Source organism: Chiloscyllium plagiosum, unplaced genomic scaffold, assembly GCF_037043375.1.
Source record: "Chiloscyllium plagiosum isolate Xiang-an unplaced genomic scaffold, Cpla_swu_hap1 HiC_scaffold_34, whole genome shotgun sequence".
Classification (NCBI taxonomy): Eukaryota; Metazoa; Chordata; class Chondrichthyes; order Orectolobiformes; family Hemiscylliidae; genus Chiloscyllium; species Chiloscyllium plagiosum.
The window spans coordinates 42,794,627-42,803,578 of NW_028270172.1; positions in this window are offsets into that span (position 1 = coordinate 42,794,627).

The window sequence follows — 8,952 nt, forward strand, 5'->3', positions numbered from 1 at the left end:
ATACTTGGGAAGATCTAGCAAAAAATGAGGAGGTGAATGTACAAAAACCTTCTTGCATTGGATTAAATAAATATAGAGTGTTTACCAAGATGTGTACTTGGGTATGCTGATACTTAAGGGCTGAATAAAGAAAACATCACATTCTCTGCACAAACCTCTAGCTGTGTCAGAAATTACAAACTACTTATTGTATTAAGCTTTGCTTTTTATTGGCATGATGCAACAGCTACTTCATGAATCACATTGGCAATTTGCAATGTTTTATGTGGTGTGACAATGGATTCAATTCAATCAACATAATCCATATCTACTACAACAAATCATATGTGCCTTGCACATTTATTCCATAATTACAACAGTGTCACTTACATACAGTAATTCCCCAACTAATTATCTGTAAAATAGAACAGTCAGATCTGTAACTTACTACGTGAAGTAGTACTGAAAAACATTATCTGGAGCCGGTATTTAGATTGCTCAAATTACTATACAATAAACACTAAGGAAAATGCATTTTTGTAGTGCATTGTATGCACTGAGATTTGAAAATAACTTGCACTATTGGAATGTAAATGAATGCATCTGCCAGTAATCTCTCTCAAACTACAACTACAAAAGATAAGTGACTAAATTGGGACTTGGTCTGAGCAAATCAGAGCTGGACTCGTACATTTAATGGTAAGGTCCTAGGGAGTGTTGCTAAACAAAAACACCTTGGAGTGCAGGTTTATAGCTCCTTGAAAGTAGAATCATAGGTAGGATAGTGAAGAAGGTGTTTGGTATGCTTTCCTTTCTTGGTCAGAGTATTGAGTACAGGAGTTAGGAGGTCATGTCATGGCCATACAGGACATTGGTTAGGCCACTTTTGAAATATTGCGCGCAATTGATTTTCTTCCCATTGGAAGGACTATCACTGTGAAACTTGAAAGGATTCAGAAAAGATTTACAAGAATGTTGCCAAGGTTGGAGGATTTGAGCTATAGGAAGAGGTTGAATAGGCTGGGGCTGTTTTCCTTGGAGTGTTGAAAGCTGAGGGGTGACCTTAGAGAGGTTTATAAAATTATGAGTGGCATGGATAGGATAAATAGGCAAAGTCTTTTCCCTCGGGTGGGGGAGTCCAGAACTAGAGGCACAGGTTTAGGGTGAGAGGGAAAGATATAAAAGAAACCTAACAGACAACTTTCTTATGCAGAGGATGGTACGTGTCTGGAATGAGCTGCCAGAGGAAGTGGTGGAGGCTAGTATCTTTGCAACATTTAAAAGGCATCTGGATGGGTATATGAATAGGAAGGGTTTAGAGGGATATGGGCCAGGTGCTGGCAAGCAGTACTCGATTAGGTTGGGATATCTGGTCAGCATGGACGAGTTGGACCGAAGGGTCTGCTTCCATGCTGTTCATCTCTATGACTCTATGACTAAGATGACCAGTGGATAGGTCACCAGGAGAATTCCCTTGCTCTTCAAATAATTTCATGAGTTTTTTTTTCAAATCATCTGAAAGGAAGTATCAATAGTGCTGTACTCAAATTGTGTATCGAGATATCAGCCTATTCTCATGTCCCGTGAGTAGGGCTTGATTTCTTGGCATTCTATCTCAGAGGTCTAAGTGCTAATCTTGAACTAATGCTACCAATCGCATTATGGAAAGAGACAGTTCTATTGCAGTGCAACATGAAATAGCAACAGCAGCTACAAATAAAAATAATTCACTAATCCTAACAACTGGGCAAAAGGAACTTTCAAAATCATTGACACTTGCCTGTGAAGGATGAGTCAGTATGTATGGTCCAGATTGAAGTAATTGTTTAGATTTTTTTCTCACATTGTTCTGCTGGCCACAGCATATCCAGCAAGAATTGACAATAACATCAAATACAAGACATAACTGGTGCCAACCTTATTGAAGAAATCCCCAGGGTATCCTATATTAGGGCAGTATCTTTATGCTAGTCCCTGTACTTTATTAGTCTTTACAAATGGGACTTCACTGGATGGCCATTGTAAAGTGCTTCAGTGTTATTGATTTTAATTTGTACTTCAATTTGTAATTGAGATGTTTTCCAGGACTACCACTAGTGCGCATCCAAGTATTAGACCACGAAATTTACAGCATTAATTACTTTCTGTACTCAATGTTGCTCATGTTATATTTGTGCACTATATCATTATACGTAGATTGTTAATAAACTGTTGCTAATATCCTCAAATCATAACATAGGTCTGTTGGAATATCAGTTACCAATTGTCTTGAAACACTTAACCAGCTCGCAACTTAAAATGGTCATGATTCCCAGTTCACCTGAAATATTCACTCGTAGAACCCTTGGTTTCTGACAGCAACTCTCCCACTATGTCAAAATCCTGGAACTCCTGATCTAACAGCAAAGTGAATGTTTCACCACACAGACACACATTGATCTTGAAGAATATACTGTCTACTTGGAAAAGCTTCATGTAAGAACTGTGAAAGGACTGTTCATTTTAACACTTACTCGTTTTGGAATATAGTAAGCAAAAACACCTAGTGGTCAATTGGTGCTATCTTAGGTGCTTGACATCAAAATGACTAAGATTCCCTGACAGAATGTCTTATAGAAGGGCTCAAGCTGTTAAATGACTTGGCTCTTTCAGTAAAACACGGGTGTTCAATTCCCAGTACGTAGACAGGCAGGAGGCTGAAAGAAGAACACAGCAAGCAAGGCAGCATCAGGAGTTGACTTTTCGGATGTAACCCTTCTTCAGGACTAGATTCCCAGGACATGTCATACTGGGTTGACGCCCAGATACCCAACAACACCAGACATGAAAAATAGAGTGCACATAAATACGATTTTAATTTGAATAACATTTTTATTTCCATTAAAGTTTTCTCCTCCTCATTTGTCCATTCTTCATCTTTCTGACAGGACCAAGATGGATTGCAACACACGTCCTGCATTCCGCTCCCATTTGAATTGTAAAGTGACCTTTTCTGTGTATATTAAAGTTCAATGTATAATTGAATAAAAGAACAGACTCAGATATTGCAACATAAAACCCCGAGTCAAGTGTAACAATCGGAAAAGACCTTTAATGGCTTGCCAATTTCCTTCTTTTGAAACAGGCTCATTTTCACCTATCACAATTTAAACCTTATTTAGATACGTTTTTCTCTAGAGAGAAACAATATGAATATCACAGCAATGTATTAAAATGTTCCAATGAATATTCCATGAGAAGTGAACGGAAATGGATATAAATATGCTAGTCTAGTTTACTACATTTTCATCATGAGAACAAAAATGTTCCCTTAAACAATTAACTGTGCAATCTGATTATCAGGATTGACTACACCTTTGGAAGCTCACTCATAGGTAATAATAGATTTCCTGTATACACCTACAACCTTTCACTCTCTTCATTTTGGTAGGGCAAATCAGGGCATGGTGCATATACTTAATAGTAAGGTCCTGGGGAGAGTTGCTGAACAAAGAGCAACTTCAAAATTCCTTGAAAGTGGAGTCACACGTAGACAAGGTAGTGAAGGCAGTGTTAGGTACAGTTGTCTTTATCGGTCCACGCATTGATTGTAGGAGTGGGGAGGTCATGTTGCTGCTATACAGACATTGGTGAAGCCATTTTGGAATACCGCATTCCATTCTCATCCCTGAGCTATAGGAAAGAAGTTGTTAAACTTGAAACAGTTCAGAAAATATTTCCAAGGCTGTTGTCAGGGTTGAACTGTTTGAGCTATAGGGAGAGACTGAATAGACTGGGGCTATTTTCCCTGCAGGCTGAGGGCTGACCTGAAAAAGGTTTATGAAATTATGAGGGCATGTATCATCTTAAAAACAACAGCATGTATTGCCTTGCAATATTTTATCATTTTAGCTGTATAACAACTCCTTTAAATGTGATATTGAATGCACATTCTGATGAAGTGAATGCACTTTTGATAAAACATGGGAAAAAAATCAACAATCTGAAGAATTGTGGACTCATTTAGAAATCCCAAGACCAGATATGTTACTAAAAGCCTATTATTTCATTTAAAGAGTGCCTTTGTCTCAGCTATTTTAGGAAAATAAAACGTAATTTGTTTCTCTGAATATTAACAACAGACTGGGTATCCAAATGTCTGCAAACACCAGGCTGGTAATGCAGGTAAGAGTTATGTCACCATCATCTTACCAGACCGTAGAGGCTGCTCTCACATTAGAGAGAGAAGTTATTGGTGGTGATTTTAACCATAGGACCACCAAATCTTAGGCAAGCAATCGAGGAGAGTCTTTCATGGTAACTTCAGACCGATGATGGGAAGTGAACCCATGCTGTTGGCATCATACTCGATAAACCAATGATCCAGCCAGTTGAACTAAACCAATTCCCTGGAGGTAAGAATCCTTGAAGGAATCATCATGAACACCAAGTTAACAAAATACAATTTCTCTAAAAATTTGAATTTGCATCTTCTGCAGGTTTTTAAAAAAGTCAGTTAATAATGATGTCTTCAAGAAAACAAAGTACAAGTCTATGAACATGACATGCGATTGGCTTATGAACAGCTAGTGTCCTTGAGCATTAAGTAGAAGCAAACCAGCCCTGACATCTTCAAGAAATAGAATCTTGGAGAAGGCCAAGAAAGCAGCCATCTTTACAGACGGCAGGGTAATGAAATTAGTCATGGCGTGAATTTGCACTATCATTTCATGGATGTCTGTGGAAGGGATATCAGGCATGGTGAGAAATTGGCTGATCTGGTAATATCCATTTCATGAACAGAGTAATTGCATGTTTCTGTTTCCAGAATAACTCATCAGCGATTCTCAACTGCAAAATGAGGCATTCAAGGACAAACAAAAGTCAAAAGAATAATTAAACTTGCCTCTGTCTTTTTATAACACAAAATGTAACAATACTTTTACAGATTTGGCTCAAATCTGAAATTTATTACAAAGTCACATGCTGAGCTTGTTCTCCAGATCTCTTAATAAGCATCTTTAAAAGAAACTTGGATTTCAGATGGCATTGTATTTTCCACGGCCCAAGTGAGAAGTCATCAATAGCCTTCAAGTAACAAAAATGAGGATGTCTGAAGACAATTCGACAATGTTCAATACCTTTTGTAACTCCTCAGATACTGACAAAACTGTACTCTCATGAAGCAAAATCTGAACACCATTTAAGCTTAAGCAGACAAGTGGTAAGTAACATTTGCATCATAATTGCCAAGCAATCACTACCTCAAACAAGAGAATTTAAACATCTATTCTTATCATTCAATGACATTACCATCCCAGAAGTGCTTACAATCAACATTCACCATTTTTAAATTTTAATCACACATGCTATGTGGGTGTCTCTGGCTTGCCCATTCCTAGGTGGTGGTAAGATGCCTTCTTGAACCGCTGCAGTCCACCTGCTGTGGGGTCGACCCACAATGCCATTGGGGGGAATTTCAGGATTTTAACCCAGTGACAGGGAAAGAACAGTGATATATTCCCAAGTAAGGATGGTGAGTGGCTTCTTGGGGATCTTGCAGGCGGTAATGTTCCAACATAACTGCTACCCTTATCCTTCTAGATGGAAGTGGTGTGTGTTTGGAAGAAGTTGCCTAAGGATCTGTGGTGAATTCTGGGACTTACCATTGACATGAATTGAAATGACCGAGCCATATTGTTATAACCATAGTGAAAATGGATGATCAATATTCAATTTTCATCATTTGACTTTAATATATTAATCTTTCACAGGCTAAAATTGTTTTGAAAAGGACACTACTGACTAAATGTGGCTGCTGTGTTCATCTTAAAAAAACTCAGGCTGCCCACATAGAAAATATAAAGTCATTTGCATTAGAATGACCATTTTAATTTAGAGGAACGAAAGAACAAAGAACAATACAGCACAAGATCAACCTTTTGACCCTCCACACCTGTGCCAACACCCTTTGCTCTTCCGTACTAAAAGTGTCTTCACTCAAAGAATCCATATCCCTCTATTATTTTCCTCTTCATGAATTTGTTCTGATGTTTCTTGAATGCTGCTGTTGTGTTCTGCTTCCACCACTCCTCCGGCAGCGCATTCCAGGCACTTACCACTCTGTGTGTGAAACCTTTGCCTCACTCATCTCGTTTAAACATCCCCAGCACCTTGAACCAGTGTCCCCTAGTAATTGATTCCTCCTGAAACTGAAAGAGTTTGGTCCCAAGATATTTGTTTGTTTTACTCACACTAGCGTGAAAATTTTCATTCACATATTGAGAGAAGAAATGTTGCCAAGATTAGCTTTGACTGAAACAAATGAATCTGCAAAGAATCTCTATACCAACAGCATCCTTTGAGGAACAAAAGTGATAGAGAGCAACATGGAATGATAACAGCAAAGACACTGAAGTCTCTCTCTGTCTCCTCTCAATTTCAGAAACCAGCATCAGTGAAAAAGTAATTTAGAATAACCACTATTCAAGACATTAACGTTATTACTCAGTTTCACTACTCTTGAGGCATCGAGATATCAACTAAATATTTCAGTCTTATAACTGAGACTCTAAAAATTGTAAACAGCATCTGCCTTTATCTTCCTGTCTGTACAGACACCACCTTTTTGAAACTTTTTATTACCTCTGTTTGTGTGTGTTTAATGTCATTTTCTCATATTTCCCAGGTTTGATAAATGATTAAAATGCCGATTTTTCACTCAACTAACTTAATTGAATTGCAATAGCTTCTGCTATTGAAAATTAAAGTTTCTTTTGACTGACCAAAGGGAGGGTTTTAAAAGAAGGGTATTGATAACCACTCACGTGGTTAATACAACATTATAAATCCTGTAGGCTACAAGAGCAGAGAAGAAACGATCAATAACTCATCTCCTGACTCCCCAAAATGTTTTCATTATCTCCAAAGCACAAGTTGGCAGATGTAGCTTCAACAATACTCCAGAAACACAATGATATCAGGGACAAAGCAGCTCCTTGACTAACGTCTTATCTAAAGCTTTAACATTTACACCCTCCACCACTGACAGACAATGCAGCAGTACATTCTATGTACAAGTTGCACTAAGATAACACACCAAGGTTCCTTTAAGAGCACCTTTCAAACCGACTACTACTTGGAAAGACAAGGGCAGCAGACACAAGTGTACAGATCGACCTGCAAGTTTATCTCCAAGCTACATGCCATGCTATCTCGAACCTGTTCCTTTATAGTCGTTGAGTAAAAGTTCTGGAACTGCCTGCCGAACAGGTGTAGGCAAACCTATACTAACAGTTCAAGAAGCAGCTCATAATCACTTTCGCAAAGGCAATCAGTTCCTCACTTCTTATTCCATTGATATCTCTTGGAATATTAAAGAATTAAAGTTTGTGAGGACCTTAAAAGGTTGTAATCTCTGGATTACACTCTGTACCATGTGCTAAGTACAGGAATAAGCAGACAGAATAGATTGATTGAGAGATGAATGGTTAATGCAGAATGGAGGACCTTACATTCCAGGAAAGGCTGAATGTATACAAATTTGATAGGGTGAATTGAATCGAAATTGGACAAGCATCAATGCGAGGAGTTTGCTGGGGCTGTCTGTGGAGTTTAATTAAATTCACAGGGGGAAAGGATACAAACTGCAGGTGCAGTGGGGATGATGCACAGAAAAGTTGTAGAAGAAAAATATCAAGCCAATGTGAAAGGTAGAGCACTTATCTCGATATGGAGTAAGAGAGCATGACAGGGTTGCAAGTAAGGCAGATAGTTGAGGGTGCTGATTAACAGACATGGATATGATTTTGTTACTGTCATAGAGACATGTTTGAGGGAGGGGCAAAACAGCAACTCAATATTCCAAACTTGAGGTAAGACAAGTGTAGGATGTGGAAAAGGGGAAGCAGTGTGGCAGTATTGATCAAGAAGTAAATTACTGCACGAAGAGATGATGTCATTAAGACTTCTCCAATTGAGGCCAAACAGGGAGAACTCAATATACAGCAATGGGTAATAACTTTGTTGGGAGCGTACTATAAACTCCCAAACAGAGAGATAGAAAGTAGATGTGGCAGCACCAGCATTGACAGCTTCTCTCATGGCAGTGCTGGTTCATAAAGGGTTACACTCTTGCATTTGTTCAGAAAGTTTGTGGACTCTGATAATTCAATTGATTCCAAGTGGGCGATATCAAAAAGGTGCCACCAGCGATAAGTAACGGTGCCGGTGTGTGGTGACTTCCAGGTTGGTGGGTCTGGCGCAGGACTTGAGGTATTGGCATTGGCGGCTGCAGCAATGGTGGCACCATGGTATTGGCATGCCCAGCACAGGCAGTGTTGGTGAGTCTGGCCCGAGACTCATGACAGTGGCGAAGGTGATCTGGATTTTTTTTGTTTCTGTTTCTTTCATTTCAGCTTGTTTTTAATTCCATCTATTGGTTTCTAAGATGGTGCTGGAGAGTGGCAACTCTGTACACTTTTCACCGTACTCCAACACTCTTGTACTTCGGCACACATGACAATACATAAAATCTGAAAAAGTTTGAAATCTCAAATGTATAACTAATCGGGTAGGAATATTACGGGCTTTCAACTTTTCCACTGTTAAGTGGAATAAACAAAGTGTGAAAGGAAAAGGGTACAGAATTCTCAAAATTAAAGCCAACACATAGAACATGATTAAAGGAAGGAAGCTGTTCAACCTAATTTTAGGGAACAAATTCAAGCAGTGTCAGTGGAGACGCATTTAGGTGATAGTGACCATAAGTCTTTTATTTAAAAACATTGTTACAGAAAAGTACAGAAAAGTTTGACAAGGAATAAAAAGGTGCTGAAATGGGGAAAAGGCTGATTTGAAAATGACAAGGCAGGATTTGATGAGAGTGGAGAGTGGACTGGAAGCAGCTATTTGTAGGAAAATCCACAGAGCAGTGGGAGTCATTTAAAAAGACAGTAGTGAGAGTGCAGGGCTAACGTATTCCCGTAAATGGAG